The sequence below is a fragment of the Erigeron canadensis genome, chromosome 9, assembly GCF_010389155.1.
Source record: "Erigeron canadensis isolate Cc75 chromosome 9, C_canadensis_v1, whole genome shotgun sequence".
In the NCBI taxonomy this organism is placed as follows: Eukaryota; Viridiplantae; Streptophyta; class Magnoliopsida; order Asterales; family Asteraceae; genus Erigeron; species Erigeron canadensis.
The window spans coordinates 16,582,772-16,588,364 of record NC_057769.1 but is presented as its reverse complement, the minus strand read 5'-3'; positions in this window follow the sequence as shown (position 1 = coordinate 16,588,364).

Below are 5,593 nucleotides of genomic sequence, written 5' to 3'. Positions count from 1 at the left end.
ATCATCCCCATATATATATGTGTGTGGGTGGGTGTAAACAAACATAACAAATAAATTTTCATGAACATAAACGAACTATTGTTCACGAACGACGGTTCATGAACATAAATGAACAAACGTTCACGAATAGATTATCCAACGTTCATGAACGTAAATCAACGAACGACAACTTTATTCATGTTCATTCATTTAACTAAATGAACGAACACGAACAACTTCCTGTCGAACGATTTATGAACTGTTCGTGAACTGTTTAGTTCGTTTAATTACAGCCCTATCCACCACCAATCACCGCCAACATTACCACCATCATTACACCGCCGCATCGCGCGGATACTGCTATAGTATATAACAGCACATAATGCGACATTGATAAGTGATTCAATTGGAAAACATTTATAAGTGTAATGAAGAACATATAAATTGACAAATTTTGTAGAGATAAATAATTCCAGAAGGGTATCTAACTGAAATCCATTATCACATTGCTTGTTTAATCCTAGACGGTGGTTTCTCTCGGAAGCATCAAGACTCGAGTACCATTGTAACTTTAAAGACCATTCACAATGGTGTTTGAATCGATTAGTTACTACTAGTCCTAGTCATCGTTACATTAGAAAAAGACCTCCAACCATTAATACTTTCGAGCATCGCTTGCACCTCGGAAGCAGACGAAGAATGAAACAATGCTGTATCGGATGATCCCGAGGTTTGCGTAGTTTTTGATCTTCCAGGTGGTCGCTCAACCATGTCCACACCAAAAGGCTTGTGTACAGTTTGAGAGTTAACGAGGTTCATGTCCTTAAACTCTCGCAATCGTCACTATTGTAAATTGTGGGGACCCTTTACTCTTGGACAAACTTCATCTCATAACGTCAAAATAGCAGATAGCGCAAGAAACTTCGGTATATATATAGATAAGTAATGATAAATACTCCTAATAATAGATCAACCTAATTATCCTCTTAATCATATGATGAAGCCACATGGAAAAATCAAGGAGGGTGATGTATGAAAGATAATGAGTGGATTATACATTTCAAAATGTTGTGGTATTAGGAGGATTATTAGGCTAAAGTTTTAAGAGGATCAATCATTTTCCATATAGATATATGTTACATAATTGTTGTTGTTAACTCAAATCATGATTAAATAATGTATTGAAAAGGACCATGGATTTTTTTTCCGAATATTCAGTCGGTATACGACATCGGGGAAACCTCACCGTATAATGGTGAAGCTTTGCACATACCTTAGACAACGAGATGTTAACCATTAGCCGTAAAAAGCCGCATATTGTATATCTTTTGCTTCATCAATGAGGCTAGTGACATCATGGTCGTACGTTCTTTAAATTACCACAACAATTTATGATAATATATTGATTTCAGTTAACGATCATTAAGACTCGCTTCTATCCAAGTATCCAACCCTCATGTAAATAAACCTTATAGTTCAACCAAACACAACCACTTTATACCTAATCTTTAACATGTTTTCATTCTAAAATCATGATTAATCTCCTTTCGAATTAATTAGAATCTAAATGTTGTCCTTTCCTCCAATATATCTAACTAGAACAATACCTAACTCGGGTTAGTATCAAAAATTTTTATAAGTTATACCAAAAATAACCTTACTGATTAGAAAGTTATAAATATGTAAAAATGGAAATCATATAAAAAAGTCATAATAATGATACGATCAAAACACAAATGATCCTAAATAATTAACATGTAGATTGCTTTCGATAATTGCAAGGAATTAACAACAAACTATAAATATTAAAAGGCCATTGTACGGTCTTAAACTATAATAGAGTGCTAACAAATAACCCGTTTTAAATGGAGCGATTTACATGGCTAAGATTTAATAGGATTAACATTGTATGGTCACAAACGAAAGTTCTATTGACTAACCGGTAGCAATTATATAAATATAAATAATAATATATAACGTGGATGATGACGTTCGAGTTACTAAACATATTTGAACAAGTTGACTTACTTGAGCATTGGTTTTGATTGAAATTCTAAGCATTTGAGCCAGCAAGACTTCATGAAACTAAACTGGACTATTAAAATGATGTTGTCAACACGAAAAAATGTTACACTACTAAACATGAGTAAAAAATCATGCATATTAATGTACTTGGTGTCACACAACCAAAATTTGATGAGCCAATGAGCAATTGAATAAAATTCATCGAGATTCGGTTATTGACACAAAAGCCTTTGTTTTTCGTTAATTATCATAGCAGTCATGGCAACAGTTGGAGATGGAAAACTTATAACAGCTAGCCATTCTGGTTCCTGCTTCGCATAACCAAAAGATCTCGTCAAAAATATAGTAAATTAAGCTAGCTTATATGACTCTACTTCCATATATGTCCGCATAGACCAAACTCGTGTATTTTAACATGGATATATAACATACGGATATTGGGTGGATCATACTCACAAGCCACAACCAGAAAGGAAACACATGACATCTTCTACATATATATGCGTTGAACTCTTTGAAATAACAGCCGAATTAAGCAACTCGATGTTTCTTACGCGTATATACGATTTGAAAAAGAAAAAAAGAATCACATGCATACCCAAACATATTAATAAATACATAACATAATCATCATTCTGATTATCTTTTGTTGTATAATGTATCAACATGATGATCATGAATTCTTAAAGAACTTCAATATATAAATCTCTTCCCTTTCTATAGTATTTTCAGGCTCTTCCAATATACTCACCCCATTTATATTATATTATTAGATATATATGTGCATATTTAAAAAGTGAAAAGAAGAAATTGAACTTTTTCCGCTTTCAAACTTACCGCAATTGTGATTTGAGAGTACAAGTGATACTCCTATTCTTAATGAAACAAAGAAAACAAACAAATGCAACACTAAACCCATGGACTCCTTCAGCAACCGACTCCAAATTTTCAGCAATAATCCCAACATTCAACTTGATTCGGTCAACTCAAGACTCTTTCTAAACTCCTTCATCAATTATCCACAATTCAAAGTACGTACCATTTTTAACCCACGTTTACATTATCTATAACTATCATTCCGCTTTTAATGGGCTAATTTATACGGCCATGATTCAAACAAAATTCAAATGAGAGGTCAAGATCAACTAAAACTTGAATGCGCCGGAAACAATGTACTCCCAGTTTGGGTCTTTGGTATCTCAAAAGCTAAGGCTTAGATCTAATGGGTTATTCAGATTCAAATCATGCAGGTTGTAAGATAGACAGGAAATCCACTACTAGGGGATGTCATTTCCTTGGTGGCAAACTGGTGAGCTGGATCAGTAAGAAGCAAACTTCAGTTTCTTTATCCACTGCTGAAGCAGAATATGTGTCTGCAGCCAGTTGTTGTGCTCAGATACTCTGGATGAAGCACCAGTTGCTTGATTATGGTATTAAGTATTCAAAGACTCGTATCTTTTGTGATAATACCAGTGCCATTTCTATCTCAAACAATCCAATCATGTATTCCAAGACGAAACACATTGATGTCGGGTATCCTTTTATTTGCGATCATGTAATGAAAAATGATGTTGAAATCCACTTTATTCCCACTGACAAACAACTTGCTGACATATTTACAAAACCTTTGGATGAGAAAACTTTTCAAAATCTTGTTAGTGAGTTGGAAATGTTGAACCCTTAATCTGGAACCTTGTTATGAACGCCATTGTGACACTGGCAGGGCTTTGATTCCAGATTTATAAATCTATACCAGTAAAGCTATCGAACGCCTTTGTGATACTATATTTGCACTGATAGATTTACGGATCACCATTCCAGGGGGAAAGACTCAGACCACATTTTTTTTATCTAAGTTTCAAAGGGAATTTATTAATTTATTTTCTCACTGGACAAATTTTTTCTGAAAAATGTTTCTAGTACCTTGTAAATGTGTCCCTCTCATTAATACTAGATAAGTTGATGTGCATGTTTGAAGTGACTTCAGTCGCTTTGTAAATATGTCCTCTCATTTGTTTATATTAGTTGATGTGCGTGTTTAAGGATTACCAGAATGGTCAAATCTGGGTACCTACTGGAGTGTCCCTCCAGTGTATCATTAATTATTTTCTACTGGCCTAATTCACCAGTGAAACTGGAGTGTTCAGTCAACCTCCAGATGCATTAAAATGAGTCTTTGTGTGTCAAATCATTTCTTTTTAATACTTAAGGATAGTGCATGCCAACCTTACAAATTTTTCATCTAGACAGTTACTGTTCACCTTACGTGGCATGACTTTTTCAATTTAAATGATGGTTTTGTTACCTTGGGAAGACCAAAAGTGCAAGTTGGTAATTTTTGTGGGCTGTCAACTGTCATACATTTATGTGTGATGGGAAACATTAAATGCGGATGTCAAAACCGATCAAAATTGTTTTGAAATTTTTCAAAATTACCGTTTTGAATTCCATTTTCTCTTTCCTCTATAAATACCCACATTTACCTTCACTTTCAGTTTCATCTCGAAATCATTTACTCCCAATTCCTTCATTTATTTCCTTCTTCATTTACTCTCCAATCATCATCATCTCTCTTATTTAATTTCTGTTATCAATCTTAAATTCTTTCACTTTCATTTTCATATATCTCAAATGGCTCCTAAACCATCTCCTAAAAATCTTCTAGTCGTAAATTATATTCCTGTTGAAAATGTCAAGAAGGCAAATCATATATCTCTTTCTGCCGATGCCATCCGCATAAACATGAATAACTGGATGGCCAAACTCTCAGCAAATCACTCTGCAACTTCTATCATTGGAAGGTTGAACACCTTCTTCTTGAGCAGTCCACTCTATGGTGCCCTAACCCTAAATCCGGGCAAAATGTATCACGACTATCTTTGTGAATTCTGGTATACTGCAGTGTACGTGGAAAGTGATGAATCCATCCACTACACATTAAAACAAGGCACCAAACACTTCACCATTACTGTTGATTCCCTCAGAGATGCCCTGAGGATGAATTACTTTGATGAGAATAAAATGCCCATTGAGATTCCATTTGGAATCAATACCAGGGAGGCGTGCAGGTTGATGGGGCACACAGAAATAGTGATGGAGAATGGTCAGCTGCTCAGGAAGGGCACTGTATATATGAGCAGGCTGACAGATTCATGGAGATATTTCTTCACTCACCTTGTTGAGTGTTTGGGTGGCAGTTCTGGAGGTTTAGATCAGATAAACCAGACACAGCTCCAGATTGCTTACTGCTTGTGACATGGGTACAGGGTGGTCTTTGCCCAGATTTTCTTTAATGATCTGGTGGACAGATTGAGGGTCAAGAGCAGGAAAGCCTTCATTCCATTTATCCGATTTCTGTCCATCATATTCAGAAGGGCCTTGAAGAATGAGTACTCTGTAAATACAACTCATTTTTCAATATGTGAATATCTGAGGGACCTCAACCAGTTGACCTCATCTCCTACTGAGGTCGACATTCCATCGGTGATGCTTTATCAATTCAGAATTCAAGAAGATGCAATTGCATCATCACCTAATGAGGAGGTTGCTGGCGAGCCTCATAACAATGAGGAAATTGCTGATGCTGTTA